The following is a 16,950-nucleotide window of genomic DNA, read 5'->3' as shown; positions in this document are numbered from 1 at the left end:
CAAGGTGGAACCGGCCCTAGGTTGTTTTGGGATTGGATATTTGTTGCAAGTCTCTGGGCTGGGAGGAGCTGTGACGCATAGCTGGGTGGTCTCTAATGGAGGCTGATTCCAAACCTATGGGGGACTCCTCCCACAGGTTGGGAGGGGGGGAGCTTTTGACCCTAGTATCGAGATAGTACCAGAACCAGCAGAGCAGACTTGCGTCAGCGTCAGCGGGCAGGGCTGTCCCGCTATGCAAATGTATTATAATGAGTGTAAGGGTTACCCTGGGGCAGCGGTGGAAGAGGAGAGCGCATGCTCCACACCTGTGGTGCTTGAACTTTCAGCCCCAAGGTCAGGCTGTCGTGCCCCAGGCTTCTCATGTGTAGCTTATTTCTTACCATCCTTGCTAGGTCTACAAGCTCAGGTCTGCCATTCCCCTTCAAAAATTTGGGACTCTGCCTCCTGTCGTTCCTTCCACTGCTCATATCTAGCTTCTACCTAACAGAAGGATCCTGAGCTCACCTTGTCCCACCGACACAAGGAGATAACAGCCACATCAGAGCCGCTAACTCTGAAAGCAACCCGAAGACTGGCGGAACAGACTTTCCACAGTTCTTTGTAGAGAGGAGGACACGTTGAAAAGGGTAGGTGGGGAGGAGATTCAGTGGGGAACAAAACTCCTGGCAAGACTAACCACAAACAGGAGGGGCCCCCCACAAGCGAGGAGAAGGGAGAGGAGCGGACCCCACAGAGGGTACCCCAGACACAGAGGGGGCTGCACTGGGAGGATGAGTCTCCATAAGATTTGGCTTTGAAAACCGGTGGGGCTTAATTTCTTGAGTTTTTACAACCAGTGGGACGTAACCCTGGGTACTGAATAATTCTGTGTATTGCATATAGAATTTAGTAATAGTAGTTTAACAAAGAACTAATGTAAACCTCATTCTGTGGTAGAGCCCCTTCGTAAGGAATGTGATGGAGGCTTTCTCAGAACAAAGGAAGGCAACCTGCAACGTGGCCCAGTCAACTCCTATACACGTAAGCAGAACCCTGACACAATTCTGTGACTTGGACTGTGTCCAATCAGACTATATGTGTCACCAGAAACAGGAGACAAAGAAGTAGAAATTGCATAAAAGGCTACACCCCGCTGCACTCGGAGCTCAGCCGTTTTGGGGTCTTAGCTGGCTGAGCCCGTGCTGGCACGGATAAAGCTGTTTCCTGGAAAGAAGAGCCTCAGTGTCCCGTCTGTGCAAGAACCCTGCTACATTTCTTGGGGTCTTGCGTCCAGGATTCGGAGACGGTGCGTTTCCTCCTCCTTTGTCACTGGGGTGCGAACCTCAGAGCGCTGGGAGAAGCCACCTTTCCTGGTGCCAGCAGACGGCTTGATCTGTAGAAGACTAGCCCCTCCAGGTGTGCCAGGGCGAGGACCTGGGACGCACAATGGAACCGGTGAGGCCCAGCAACCAGCTCAGGGAGCGCCACATGTCAGACTGGTAGGACCCCGGGTTCCTTTTGGTAGACCTGCCCCTAAGAGGCAGAACGGGGGGCCTGATTACCTCCCAGAGTTGCCTGAGTAGTCCCATAAGGAATAAGGAACAAAACCACAACTCTAAGGCGCCGGGCGTTTGGCGATGGGTTGGAGTTGCTGTGTGACTGTGTGTGAATGAGAAGGAGAGCAGAAAGTTTCCAACCTGATCAAGGAGCCAAAGCTGGTGTTGAGTGCTGATTTGCGGTTCCCTGGCGACCTCATATGGCTTAAGGCGGTGTCAGACCTTCCTCGGGTGTCTGACCCGGGTCAGGGCTTGATACTGAACCTGCCAATGCTAAGACGCGCCTGAAGTATCTCCAGGAGGATGGAGAGTCCTGGCCTCCCGAGGAAAGTATTCAGTGTAGTGCTATGTTACAGTTAGATCCATATTGTAGAAGAGAGGGTAAATGGTCAGAAGTTCCTTATGTTGCACGTCTTCTTTGCCTTAAAGGGGCCAAGAAAGGCAAGTACTTGCAGACTCACCCCCTGAGGCATCTCCTCAGGAAAAGCCACTTGTTAGACCCTCATGACCTCCTTATTCAGGATTGCCAGGGATAAAAAATTCTCCCCCTAAAATCAAGGCATGTTCAATGCATCTATTGACTACAATGCGTTATGGTGGATTTGGCCCCATAAAGGTTCCATTTCCCTTGCAAGATTCTAAGCAAATAAAAAGCACCTGGGCAAATTTTCAGACAACCCTTATCAATATATAGAAGTGTTCCAACACCTAACCCAGATTGCTAAAAAAACAAAACAAAACAAAACAAAACAAAACAAAACAAAACAAAACAAAACAAAACACAGGCCATCCCTAACAAAGGAGACTGACACTCTCTCACTGTTTCTCCTCATACATTCCCGTAACTCTAACCGTAGGTGGGGGCTTCTCCCTCATTCATTTCCTGGGTCAATGACTAGGATAATTAGAGCCAACTGACTCTCGTTAGTCTACCTCAGGATGGAGACATTAAGGAATATTCCCAAGCAGCTGCCAAAACTCCTTTTGTTTCGGGGAAATTCCCTGTCTTCTGTAGATCTATGTGGACTGCCTAATTCCCCTTGGCGGTGGAAAAAATCTGCATCCGCTTTTCTGTCTGAGCTGACAGGCTTTAGGACCAGGAGACCTCTTTCTCTGCCCTCTGGCCTTTTATCTGCCTCCAGGCCTCTTGGTGTCACCAACCTCCTCTGCCTGTCTCTCCCCATCCTGTTTCTGCCCCACCTTGGGCGCAGCTTCCATATCTGGCTCCTAGACCATCTGGGTGCCTCCCTCCCTTGCTGTCAAAGAGCAAAGAACATCCCCTTAGACTTACACCACCCACCTCAGATTTCCTCACTGGTACCCTAAGTATAAATTGACAATGGTGGACTTTTAAGTAAACACAGGTGAAACAATTAAGATATCTCTGTTACAATTTGTCCACCAAAAAAAACACAAAAAACCATGGCTTAAATTGATGGTTCATTTTGTCTGGCTGAAAGTTTTCATGGGTAATTATTAAGATAACTTTCAGCGTCTTTGGTAACCTAAAGCCTTAAAGGTTTGCTTATATAATAAACTAAATTAAATCCATTGGACATTTAGGCCTTTTCCAAATCGAATGGAATGCTAAAGCTTATGGCCAAAAAAAAAAAAAAAAAAAAAAAATTCTGATGTAACAATTCACAACTGGTTACTGCTTAGTGTTCACTGGAGACTAAGGTTTCTAAGAGTTAAAATTCTGCTAAATGTAATTAAGACTGAGAAAAATAAGAGAAGTAACTCCGTATGTAGAAAAGTAGGAGATATGTAAGAAAGGTATAAAAAACGGGAACCCATTTTTTGTTGAAGGTAAAAGAAAGTAATTTTGTCCTAAATGAGACTGGTTGTTTGGAGAAAAAGGGCTTAGGTCAAAATCCGAAAGCAAAGAAGAGTTGTAGAAGGTTTGTGAAGGGAATTCTTTGGAAAGAAATTTTATATGTGGTCAGAATGGACTAAGGTTAAAATAAATGGGTTTTAAAAGTACGCTGGTATAAGATGAAAATTCTGCTTTACTCTTTGTTAAAAAGGCAAAGTTTTCTTAGATGGTTGGTATGCTTTTAATAAAAAAAAAGAGGTAAACAAAGTTTTCCCTTTTTGTCTGCCCAAAAAGATGGAAAAAAATACGATTTTTAACCAGAAGGGCAGGACAGCATGTCCTTTTGAGTTGTTTTATTCAAGGCTTGATTGAAATTGCCCCTCCTTTGATCCAAAGCCTGGGGAGAAGGTGACTGCGTCCTTGCTGCCAGCCTCCAAATGCTCCACATTTGTGTTGTTTCTGTCTAGCAAAGAAAGGGATGCCTGTGCCATATAAGAGATAGATGACTATAATATATAAAGGGCTTTTACTGGAATACATAGGAGCCATTTTGCTACATTTAGCCCAGGGTATGCCAATTTGTAACCCTAGATACTCAAAAGTGGATATCCATGTGGCTAGAACATATTTATGTGGGCACTGCTGAAAAAGGCAAGGAAATAGACCTCGACTTTGGCCCTTTTAGCCCCCATGATGACCAATTTTATCCTTACAAAAATGGTTTTCCCCAGCCTTTTAAAATGTATTTGTAAAGAGGATTACTGTTGGGCCAAAATAAAATTAGTGCATCCTCTACATCCAGGGAAGTCTTGCTTGGCCACAGTCTATATCCCCAAATTCCCGCAGGCAGAAAACAAAGGGATAGGAGAAAGCCGAGGTCAATTCTCGGAGGTAGGGTCAAGCCTGGATAAGAGCGACTGCTCCCAGCACCTCGTGAGACTGACAAAGCTTTTGGCTGCCAGTCGAATAGCCAGCGAAAACGCAGGGCCAGGAGATGAGGCTTCTCCTGGCCAACTATGAAAATTAAGGGATGCTTCTTCCTCCTTTTTCCTATAGATGGGCAATTCCCCAACCAAGGCCAATACTCCTTTGGGATGCATTCTGAAAAACTGGGATGATTTTGATACATAAACTCTAAGAAAACAAAAACAAGCAAACACAAACAAACAATAAAAAAAATCTCATTAATCATCATGAGACTGGAGGTACTATAGGGAACTTGGAGTTTTCCACCAGGGCCCAGGTAGTTCCATCCCAAGATTCTAACTGGGACTATGACCATCCCGTTAAGAAATGGTATTGCTACCACTTCCAAACTTGTGCTGTAGAGAAATTAAGGAGGTCTAAGGTTAAGCCCTTAAATTATGCTACATTAGCCACTATTTTACACAGAATGAGAGCCCAATGGCCTTCCTGGAGAGGTTGAGGGAGGCTCTCATTAAATATATGGCTATTCCCCTGACACCCTTAAGGCTGAGATGATTTTAAAGGACAAATTTGTCACTCAATCAACCCTAGATAGAGAAAATGCAAAAATTGGCTGTTGGCCTTGAAGGGACCATGGAGGAGCTTTTACAAGTGGGTTATTGCAACTGAGATCAAAACAAACAAACAAACAACAACAACAACAACAACAACAAAAAAACAGGAAAAGGGCTTAAGAAAAATCTGAGACCTTAATTGAGGCCTTATGCATTATGCATTAAGACCAGACTTCCCGAGGTCTGGGGACCAAACGCCGCTTACGTGGCCAGTCAGGGCACTGGAAACTGAGGCTGCCCTCTGAAGGGACCACAGAAGTCAAAGCCCTCCTAGCCATACCCCTTATCTGGAGTCACTAGAAGTCTAAATGCCCTCAGGGACCTCTCTCTGTAAGGGCTCAGATAACCAGTGTCCCTGAAAAGGACTGATGGGGCCTGGGGCTCTTGGAGGCGGCTCCTGGGAACCAACAGTCTTTTGGAAGCCTCGGAGCCTGGGGGAACTCTGGAAAACTCTGGTGACTAAAAGGCTGGTTCGTTTCCTTCTAGATACCGGAGCCACCTTTTCTGCCCTCCTTTCCACTCCGGGGCAACTATCCAAATGTAGGATAATGATCAGAGGCATCTCCGGAAAACTTTTAACCAAATTTTTCTTTCAGCCCCTGGGATGCATACGGGGAAAACTAATTTTTTCTGCTTCTTTCTTGATACTACCAGAGAGCGTTACTAGGAAGGGACATTATAACAAAATCAGAGACTATAGTGCTGCTAATTCCAGGACCGATCAACAATTGTGTGAGTTTCTGGGAATTACTGGATTTGGTAGGCTGTCGATCCTGAGTTCAGAAAATAGCTTGCCTGCTGTATCAATTTTTAAAGAGGACTCAATCCCACCTACTCTCCCAAGGAAATAAACTGGGGTCTGACTCATGGACCCTGTCTCTAGCCCTCGGGATGGTTACAAACAGAGCAGGGGCAGTAACTCTTAATGAGCTCACAGAGCTAAAAGATCATTAAAGCACTGCATCAGGCCTTTCATTTAGGGAGGAATAAAACTTATCAAATGGCCCAAAGGATGTTTACTGGGAAAAATTTGTCAAGGACAGTTCAGCAAGTAGTATCAGCCTGTGAAGTATGCCTTAGAAACGATCCTCTCGACTACAAACTGGCTCTCCCAGGCCATCAAGGAACTGGAGGCTTAGGGAAGACTGACAATTAGGTTTCACTCATATGCCAAGGTCGAAGGAATGCCAACATCTGTTGGGATGGGTTGATACTTTTACTAATTGGGTAGAGGCCTTCCTCTAAAAAGCAAAACAAAACAAAAAAACTGAAAAGGCACAAGAGGTAATAAAAGCTCTGCCTTATGAAATAATACCCGGGTTCAGCTTACCTAAATGTTTGTGAATTAGTAATGGTAAATGGCTACCTTGACTCTTTCTCTGGTAGGACCCCCAGCTCTTGAAAAAGTCTTATACCTCGAAATAAAGCAAACTATCTGCTTATACTCAGCCAAACTCTAAATAACACCTCACAAGCTTTAGATGCTTTAAATAAAAAAAAATTAAATCAAGTTAGGGCCCCACTCTTGGAGAATAGAGCCACCGTTAATTACTGCTTCTCCATCACCTGGGTTATGAGAGATTCCCTGACATGTGTTGTTTCAATATAACTGATAATTTTCACATAGTCTTAGAACTGATAGATGACATTTGGCCATAATTGGTCAAAGTCAGGGTCTCTCCTGGATTCTTTGACTGATTTGGGAACTGGGGACAGTATCTTAAGATTCCATCTTTTTGGTCAGTATAATCTTTACTTTGTGTTTTTCTCTTTGTGTCCGCCAATGTTTGTGCCACCTCGTGCCTGTCAGCCTCTCTGCAGAACCCTACGATGGGCCACTTGACGGACCCTTGGGTAGGCTCTAACTGCTGTACCCTGACACAGTCCCTTATCAGCTTGAAGAAGCCAGAATGGTCATCATCCCTGTTCCCTAAAGGCAGTTTGGGGCCCTATTCCAGGGGGAGGAATGAATAGGGGAAGGGTTAACATTAGGCAGGGAGAGATAAGTGACCTTCAGGAGGCAGACTATAGCTGCAAGTGAAAGGCTGAAGAAGCAGATGGGGTTCTCCACTTATAAAATCCTTTATGGGTGCCCCCCCATTATCAAGGGCATAAGGGGGGGGATCTAAAGGAGGTAGGCAATCTAACCCTGAGGCAACAGATGCGGGCCCTTGTCTTCACCTTAACCACCTTACACCACTGGGTTAGGGAGCGATTACCTGTGTCTGACCACAGACGCTCACCCCTTTAAACCAGGAGATGCTATGTGGGTAAAGGAATGGAATGTCCAACCCCTAAAGCCCCTCTGGAGAGACCCATTCATTGTCCCCTTGTCCAGCCTTACTACAGTAAAGGTAGCGGAGGTGCGTTCCTGATTCATCAACGCCGCGCAAGCTGACCATATGAAAGAAGCAATCTGCAACTCCAGGGGCTCCAGGAGACTGCAGCCCTGCTTTAGTCACTCTGGAAGTTGACCACGCACGGCAGAAGCTTGAGGAGTCCACAGTCTGGTGGAACAAATAGACCGTCCTTATCTTCTATATGTTTCCTTACTGTGATGCACTGTCACCCCTTGTGTCTCGCTGTTATTGTGATCCTTGCTCCACTTTTCACCATAGGATTGGCAGAAGCCACCCAGACCAGCTGGGAGTGTGGTGAGAGGTTTCTATTAGCACTCACCTTCCTTTTGTGGATAGGATGCTTCGTTGGTACTGTTGCTTCTAATCTGGACCCCTTCTGTAGACCTAGATTCCTCGTGATGTGACCCACGCATTTGCATAACCAGGTCAGGCCAAGGAGTCACTTGGACCTTACTATACCATACCCACTTCTCATGCCAGGGAAAGATCCTGGGGATCTGCAAACGCTATAAGACCACCTATTCTATCTACCAACGGGAGAGTCAATACACTTGTTTTGACCCACAGTGCTCCCCAAAGGAGAAATGGCTAGAGGTCTGGAGTCACCCCAAGACAGGCACCACCAGTGTGGGCCGACTAATTAACAAAGCTCAAATTCCCAATCCAAGCCAGCCAGTGTCTATATGCTTTGATGCATGCACAGCCTGGGTGACATATTGCCATGTGGTGTGCCACGTGGAGGTCTGGCATGGGATCGAGACTACCAGCGCAATGACGAGCACATGTGCGAGGAGTCTGGTTTATGTGGTCACTGACCCCATCCACCTCAGTCTTTCTGTCCTTATGGAAGCTGTGTCACCTGGGCCACCTGGCAGACTGAAGACAAAACAGCCCTCCAGAAGTGTGTGGCTGAGTCAAACTGCCAGTCAGGATCCTGTAACCCCGTTAATTTTGCCATCCTTAACCCAGGAGACTCAAAATGGAAGACGGCCGTACGAGTGATGATGTTATGGAAATAGAAACCTCTAAACCAAGATGATGCTCTTTGACCCAAAATGTGAGGTCTGAGCATCAAAGCGGGGAATGTGGTAGAGCCCCTCCCTAAGGAACGTGATGGAGGCTTTCTCAGAACAAAGGAAGGCAACCTGCCACGTGGCCCAATCAACTCCTATACACGTAAGCAGAACCCTGACACGACTCTGTAAGTTGGACTGTGTCCAATCAGACTATATGTGTCACCAGATACAGGAGACAAAGAAGTAGAAATTGGATAAAAGGCTACACCCCCTTGCACTCGGGGCTCAGCCTTTTTGGGGTCTTAGCTGGGGGAGCCCATGCTGCCATGGATAAAGCTGCTTTCTGGAAAGAAGAGCCTCAGTGTGCCGTCTCTCTGTGTGAGAATCTTGCTACAATTTGGCTAGCGATACAAATTCAAAAACAACCACAAAAGTTGATGTCTGGTTGCCTGAGGATTAATTTTGGCCTACAGATAATTTTTAGACACAAAGTTTTAAATAGAATGCTTTCATTGGTGCCTCTACAAGCCACATTTTCACAGTTCTAACACTCTCTTTTATCTTGCTTCACTCATTTACATAACTGGTGAGACTCCCTCCAGGCAGGAACCCCTGGTTTACAGGAAGCAGAAACCAGAGGGAGACATCCTTTGGGCGCCAAACTTGTCTACTGTGAATTTAGTGTTCAAAATTGGTTTAACCAAGCTTTCAGAACCATTGGGTACTGTTTCTTTATCTAATTTATCTGAAGAGCTTTTTTGATGGCGGTAACTTGTGGGAACTTAGAAAAGAAGGGCTTGCTATGAGTAATTTCCAGAGGATCTCACAGATATGCATCTTTCCAGTCAAGAACTGCTTACTGTGTGAGCTCTGTGTAGCAGCCTGGGTGCATAGGTATAAGGCAATTCATTGAATTTGCATGGCCGTGGGAGACTCCCAGAGAAAGGACTTGCTCAAGGTCACACAACCATCACTATGGCTGAGGAAGATTCACTGTTGGCCAGTCCATTCCACAGGTCCCTGAGGCAGCACATGATTTCCCATCACACTGGGCACTGACAAGGATAGGAATTTCATAATCTAGAAATCATCAGCATCAAGAAAGCTCTGTGTAAGGTCTTAAACTAAAGACAGCTAACATTTAGTGAGTGCCTACTATGTGCTGACACCGTGTGTAGGTGCTTACATGTATTATTTAATTCATACATTGACCCTAGAAGGCATTCTTCTCAGTTTACAGATGAAGAGAGTGAGGTACAAAGAAGTTAAATAACTTGTTTGCCCAAGAGCACAATTAGTGAGTGGCTGAGTCAGGATTTGAACCCAGGCTGTCAGGCTCCAAAGTTCACATACGCACAATAAACTATGTTGTAGGTATTTGCCTTTTATCTAAGGTGGGGTAAGGGTGGTGGGATGTAGCAAAGTAAGCACTAGCCTGCATTCAAAATCTAACAAAATATTCATAGGATAAAGACGAGAACATGATCTTTATTGATATTTTGATTGACATTAAATGTTTTATTACTATGACACCCCGTGATACAAATGTACAATTTCTTTGGAGAGTTCTAGAACAAGAAAATATTTTAGAAGCTAATTAGATGGAGACATTTAAAACAATATCCTTGTTTTCCTAATTATTTATTATTTCCTGTTAGATTAGGAGAACAAGGGGGAAAAAACGTGGCGTGAGCAGCTCTGGGCTGTCAAAGTGCCACAGCTCTCCTTCTGCACAGTCATCATGTGTTTCTACTCTGCCACTGTGAGTCCAGATGTCCTTCTAGCACAGTCTTTATAGTGAAGGCTTTCCAACGAGAACTTCTTGTTCAAGAAGATCAAGGCAGAGCAATGTTTTATGTAGGTTGGACTTTGACTGTTTTGAGCCATTTGTTATTAGGAGACAGTTCTATTGCTTCTGTGTTGTGTTGTCAGTCAGTAACTTGTCACCTTTATTCATTAGATTAAACTTTGGTTATTGCGAGTCAGGAAAAAGATTTAAATTTCAAGTCTGACATTTTACAGGAAAAATTCGTTCCAAAATACAAGAGGTAGCAGAACTTGCTATGGGTTCCTTGATCACAGTTGTAAAATGTAACATTATGAAAAGGAAGTTTGCTTGACCTAACTGTAAAGACCAATTGATTCTGAGGCTCCGTGAGGCGATATTCAAAAGTAATAAATAATAATTGTTTCAAAGTTATTTGAGTCAAAAGAGGAAATTTGTTAATGAGGAATTTTAACTTAATTTCCATATATTTCAAATCTAGTTTAAGACTAAAGGCACTTTTGAAGAAGAAAAGGGCTGTCACAGATCCGTAACACCACTTTTCATTTTTCAACGTTCATTTCCAGCCTATGACATTGGTGAATAATCAATAGATACATATAATGCAGGATGTACTGATAGTGCATCCTATCCAAAGTCCTACTACTTAGTTTAAAATTTATGACCCACTCAATAAGACTCAACGCAAGCGAAAGAAGGTTTTTTTCATTTAAGAACAATTTTAAAATACAAAGTTTGCTTTCAGGGAATTTGTTTTCTAGTGTTCAAGAGGGTGTGGTGACTATAAAAATCAACAGCTGTTTGTTGTCTCTGTGTTGAAGTAATAGAGGCTTTGGCAAAGCAAAATGTCGGGAAGCATTAAAGAAGCCAATCTTTGGTAAGAAACAGCAGCAGCAAAACTGGGGAATGATTGCATTTTGGACGGGCTGGAAGCCATGCTGAGGCAGAGTCTGGAGTTGGCAGTGATGGGCCAAAGGCAGAAGATGAGAGTGGAACACAAGAGGGAGGGGCTGGATCCAGTTGGAATAAGCTGGGTCCTGAAATTAACATGTGGAATCACACATCTATGGAGAAGTAGCTGTGAGGCCATATATTATTTATACTTATTATAGTGTTCTAGAATGTTAAAAGAAATAACTCATCAATGTTTCTATGGGAAATAGGGACCACTGTTTGGATTTCCAAATACTAGAGCTAAATGTGTGTGATGCTTGGCATTTGCTGTGAGGGCACCGGTGCATGTAATCCCAGCTAATATCTGTGGAGAGTTTGCTATGTGTGAGGCACAGGTCAAGGCACTTGACATGTATTAAATAATTTAATTTTATGCCAATTTTGTGAGCTATATGTCTCCAGACAAGGACACTGAGACCCGGTGAGGTTAAAGAGCTTGTGCAAGGTCACATTAAGAAAATGTGGAGTTGGGGTGCCTGGGTGCCTCAGTCGGTTAAGCGGCCGACTTAGGCTCAGGTCACGATTTGGCGGTCCTGAGTTTGAGCCCCGCGTCGAGCTCTGTGCTGACAGCTCAGAGCCTGGAGCCTGTTTCAGATTCTGTGTCTCCCTCTCTCTGACCCTCCCCGTTCATGCTCTGTCTCTCTCTGTCTCAAAAATAAATAAACGTTAAAAAAAAAATTAAAAAAAAGAAAATGTGGAGTCAAGCTCATACCCCTGGCAATTTCCTCCACAGTTCACACTCTTAGCCACTGTGTTATACCTGCCTCCCTGATGTGTGACTTCTGGAGTGGTGTCTAAGGAGTCTTGCCCCCGGAAGGGCTCACAATATTCCCTTCTAAAAGACTCACATCTAACCATAGTGTGGTGGATGATATGATTCATTCACTGAGCTGTCCTCTTCCACCTGACTTTATGTGGGGATACAGTTTGACTTTTACCTGCTCAGTTTTTAGGCTTTGTTTCCTGGCTCCCTGGGATGTTCCATCCACCAGGATCAGCACAAACGTTAGCCTTTCCTTTGGATTTGTTTTCTAGTACTTTCTGGTCCTCTTACTAGTTGTTTCATTTTTATCCCAATGTAACGTTTAAAAATATGCCTTTTGCGGTAGCATATTTAGATTTTTTTTTTTTTTTTTTTTTTTTTGCAGTAGCATTTTTTAGATATTCTATGCTGGGAAAAGTGATTCTAAATGTTTGCTTCTGTCAATAGTTCCCTTCATTTATCTGAGATGCTCTTCTCCAATATTACTGTGTAAGAGTTTGGACTCATCAAGACCTACCTGTATCCCACTCATCCAACAGCAAAAGGGATTCAGGCTAGTACGGAATGGTAGCTGTTACTGCTTTGGAGTAACATAGAAGCATAGAGTAGTACTTCTCAAAATGTCTGGGAATCAATCTTCTTGGGAATTAGCTTAAAATGCAAATCCCCATCCCTAGCCTCCTTGAGACTGAGATTCAATAGGTCTAGGGTAGAACCCGGGAATGAACACTTAATAACCCCCAACTGCCTCTGATACAAGTGAACAGCTGACTGACTTTGAAAAATGCTTAACCATCGGAAGATTGGGAAACGCTTGTTAATATGGAGAGAGGGCTTTTCATTTAGCTTTTCTCTTTAGTCTCATTTCTTTTAGCTGTCCTGGAAATACCTTTTAATGACTCACAGAAAATAAGCCCATACCAAAAAGGTGATAAATTTAAGATTTCAAAAGTAGTCCTTGGAAATCTGTTTAACTTTATTCTATTTTTTACTTGGAAATTCATTGGGTGGGTGCCATGAGCTCAAATTCTACCTCCAAATTATGTCTCACATATGCCCATATTTCTCCATCTATAGCTAATGAAGGCCATGCCCATCTCCCCAGAACTTTACTGCTGGAAATCTGTCTTCTTTTCCCTTTACACTTCCATCTCTTCCATGGAGAACAATGGACCATATTACTTGGCTTCCGAAAATCTGGTTGGACGCACTTAAGATACAATCTAGCATGCTTAAATGCAGACTGCTAAACTGCATGATCTAACCCAAGTCATTCCTCATCAGCTTCATCTACCCCTGTTCCTTCCAACGTTAGGCCCCAGCCACATGCCCTTCAGTCAGATCCTCAAGTACATCAAATAGTTTCCTCCCTGGGGCCCTCATGTGTGCTGTTCCTTTTACCCACCTGCTCATTTCTCCACTCTTTTCTCTAGAACTGTAGTTATGTTTCACTTGCTTTCTCTGTAGGTTAATTCTAAAACTTAAAAGCCAAGCAATAACATTTGAGGGATGAACATGTATATATATAAACACAAAAATAAGTGGTAAGATTGGGCCTATTAAAAAAAGTCCACTCTTAATCTGGAGACACTTAACAGAAGTCCATGGGGGAAGGGAAGGGGCAAAATTAGTGACAGAGAGGGAGGGAGGCAAACCACAAGAGACTCTTAAATACAGAGAACAGACTGAGGGTGGATGGAGGAGTGGGGGAGAGGGGAAAAAATGGGTGATGGGCACTGAGGAGGGTACTTGGGATGAGCACTTGGGTGTTGTATGGAAGCCAATTTAACAATAAATTGTGTTGGGGAAAAAAAACAACCCCCCCAAAGGCAAAAACAAAAACAAACCCTCCACTCTTAAGTATTTACCCAAGACAAATAGAAATATAAGCCTTCAAAAACACTTATACTTAAATATTCATAAGGCTTTACTTATTAGAACTCCAAATTAGAATTCCAAATTCCATCAACAGAAGAATGGACAAATTGTACTATATCTGTGCAATGGATTAATATTCAACAATAAAAACAAATGAACCATGACTATATGCAACAAACTGAACCTCCAAAACATTATAATGAACTAAAGACGCCAAATATAGAAAAGTATATGTTGTATGATTCCATTCACAAGAAGTTCAAGGGTAGGCAAATGAATCTATAGCAATAGAAATCAGAACACCTGCTGCCTCTGTGTGTGTGTGTGTGTGTGTGTGTGTGTGTGTGTGTGTGTGTGTGTGTTGACAGGAAGAGGGACATTGGCTTGAAAGGATACAAGGAAGCTTCCAGGGTGACGAAAATGCTCTACATCTTGCTTTGTGTAACGGGGTCACATGGGTATGTTCATGTGTCGAATACTTACAGAAGTATACACTGAAGATCTATGCATTTTATTGTATTTGAAATATACCTCAATGAAAGAATGTTAAAATCTCATATTTTTGTAGGCCGTTCAAAGGAGACTTTTTCAATAATCAAGTCCAGTGCATCATTTTAGTTTCTTTCTAGCTTCTTTCACTTCTTCCGAATCATACTCAAAGCTCATGTATGTTAATAACATAAGAGGTTATGTCTCCCTCTGGCTCTATATTTTATACGCAACATTATGATCCCAGATATTTCCTTCTTAAGCTTACACCAGATTAGAAGTAGCTGAAAAGTACATAGGCCAGCACATTGGTAACAATGAGTAGGCTAACACCTTGACAGTGAAGGAGAAAAAGAAAGATGAAAAGCATAACCTAGAAATTCAAAAGAGTGTGGGCTTGGAATAATTGAAACAAAACCAGACATGCTATACATGTCCCATTAAAATAGGGCTCATCCAGAAATATTAATTTATATGCTGTATACTCTATTATTTTTTAAAAAATTTAAATGTTTATTTTTGAGAGAGAGAGAGAGAGAAAGACAGAGTGCAAACTGGGGATGGGCAGAGAGAGAGGAAGACACAGAATCCGAAGCAGGCTCCAGGCTCCGAGCTGTCTGCACAGAGCCCAATGTGGGGCTCGAACTCACCAACTGTGAGATCATGACCTGAGCCCAAGTCGAATGCTTAACCAGCTGAGCCACCCAGGCGCCCCAGTATGCTCTACTTTAAGTGCAAGGATGGGTAAATACATGAACATTCTATAGAGAATACTTTAATATTTTTGTTTTGGTGCTTGAAAGGATAAATCTTTCAGATATGTGGACTAACCTGGTCAGGGATTAAAGCCACTCCCTGGTAGAGCCAGGACTGGTGGCAGAGGAGCCACCTTTGAGTAGATGACTACTGTGAAATAGGTGAGTGGAGTTCTACACGAAAAGGGGTCATGTAATCCCAACAAGTACTGACTTAACACGGTTATGACCAACATGTAATTTCATTACTGCTGTAACAATGCTGAGTAATTCTGAAAACATGTGCTTTCCTTGGGGCATATGGTTGTGAGCACTCCATAGGGTAAGGCCCATGAAAAGTCTTGCTAGTTTTTCTGAAAGTGAATCATTCTAAATGGGCTTCTAGCGAGTTTTCTGGGTGATTTCTACTCTCCAGAGATTTGACTGCAAAAATTTTCCAGGAAATTTTAAAAACAAACTCAACTTCCTATGACAGTTAGAAACTGTACCACGTACAGTTTAAAATCGCTTGTTGGGGGCACCTGGCTGTCTCGGTCAGTAGAGCACACAACTCTTGATCTTGGGGTTGTAAGTTCCAGCCTCATGTTGAGTGTAGAGACTATTTAAAATAAAATCTTAAACAAACAACAACAACAAAATATTTGTTTGTTGCATTGAAGGAGAAACTTGATGAGTGGAACTTCGAAATGAGAGCAAAAAGTGGATAAATAAAGAGGATGAAAATTTCTGATTGTCAGCAGCTAAAGAAAAGTTCGCCGAACCTGGAAATCACCATGAAAAGGCGATCTCTTCTAGTTTGAGGCATTGTATCCTTGAGCTCAGATTCATGCCTGAATTAGAAGCCGTGTATCTGCAGGGATAAAGGGCCCACAGGAGAATGAGAACAGGGAGGCGGATACTGTTGGAAAAAGAGAGCATGGAATGTCCGTAGTGGTCAAGAGAAATGCATCTGTGGGTGTGTGGGAGGGTGTCGAGGGAAATGAACTCTGCCAAGCTGATTTATTTTTTAACTGCCAAAGCATTCCTGGGACATTCTCCCTAGATGCTAGGATTAGAGAGGTGGCGAGTTTCAACAATATGCTTCTCCATTACAAGCACAAGCATTTTTTTTCCCAGATGTATTGTTAATTCTAAAAAGACAATGATGACATTAAAGAAACTTTGAAACAAAATGACTCCTCATGATTCCACTATTCTTTAATAACTGAAAACAAAACAAAACAAACCTCTAACTAGTTTATGTTTTCTTCTAGACCAGAATTCTCTTTCTTAGTAATTCTTTTGGGCCAGTAAGTTACCTCTTGGCATAACTAGGAAAGCAGCTCCTTACCCCTAACAAGCTGGGAACAATTCTCCAGTGCTGTATAATTTTGCCTTAAATTGGAAGCTTGAACTGAAGAGATAGATGACCTACAATGATCATTTCGTGACTGTTTTCAGGATTCTTCCTTTCAGCAACTGATCATCAATGGTCATTTGGTCTGCAGAAGGAAGGGAAGGCAGACCGCAACTCTATAGTTCTCTAGAACGGGCTTGGGGACCATCCATCCTAAGTTCCTGTTTAGTAAGGAAAATGAGGCCCAGGAAGGTCATGGAACTAATAAAGGTTTGGAGAAGATATTTGAACTAAGCTCTTAAAAGTTAGAACTTCTAATTTTAAATAACTTTAGATTTATAGAAAAGTTTTAAAAGTAGTACCTGGAGTTCAAGTATACCCTTCATCCAGCTTCCCTTAATGGTAACAATTATACAACCACAGTTTGATTATCGAAACCAGAAAAGTAGCATTGTTATAGTACTATTAATTAAACTCAAACCTTATTTGAATTTCATCAGTTTTCCCTCTGGTGTCTTTTTGTCTACCATTCTGGGATTGAATCCAGAATCTCATACTGCATTTAGTTGTTATGTCTCCTCAGTTTCTTCCAATCTGGGAGAGTTTCTCGGTCTTTGCCTTCCATGACCTTGACACTTTTGGAGAGTACTGGTCAAGTATTTTGTAGAATACCCCTCATTGGGGTCTGTCTGATGTTTTTCTACAATTAGACTGAGGCTAT

The 16,950-nt window shown here is 43.0% G+C and overlaps 1 protein-coding gene across 3 annotated transcripts in view; it reads left to right on the top strand.

The window, feature by feature from the left end:
* The first annotated feature begins 504 nt into the window (after window positions 1–504).
* LOC106972653 (phosphatidylinositol 3,4,5-trisphosphate 3-phosphatase TPTE2-like) overlaps window positions 505–16,950 on the top strand; it is a 184,659-nt gene continuing 168,213 nt past the window's right edge. For all 3 annotated transcript variants that reach the window (XM_053214776.1, XM_027064747.2, XM_053214779.1), the window contains exons 1-2: window positions 505–626; window positions 8,345–8,428. The gene's annotated coding sequence lies outside the window, so the exon portion shown is untranslated. The remainder of the gene's footprint in view (window positions 627–8,344; window positions 8,429–16,950) is intronic.

The sequence above is a fragment of the Acinonyx jubatus genome, chromosome A1 (genome assembly GCF_027475565.1).
Source record: "Acinonyx jubatus isolate Ajub_Pintada_27869175 chromosome A1, VMU_Ajub_asm_v1.0, whole genome shotgun sequence".
NCBI classification, from domain to species: domain Eukaryota; kingdom Metazoa; phylum Chordata; class Mammalia; order Carnivora; family Felidae; genus Acinonyx; species Acinonyx jubatus.
This window is presented reverse-complemented; position numbering and strand designations above follow the sequence as displayed.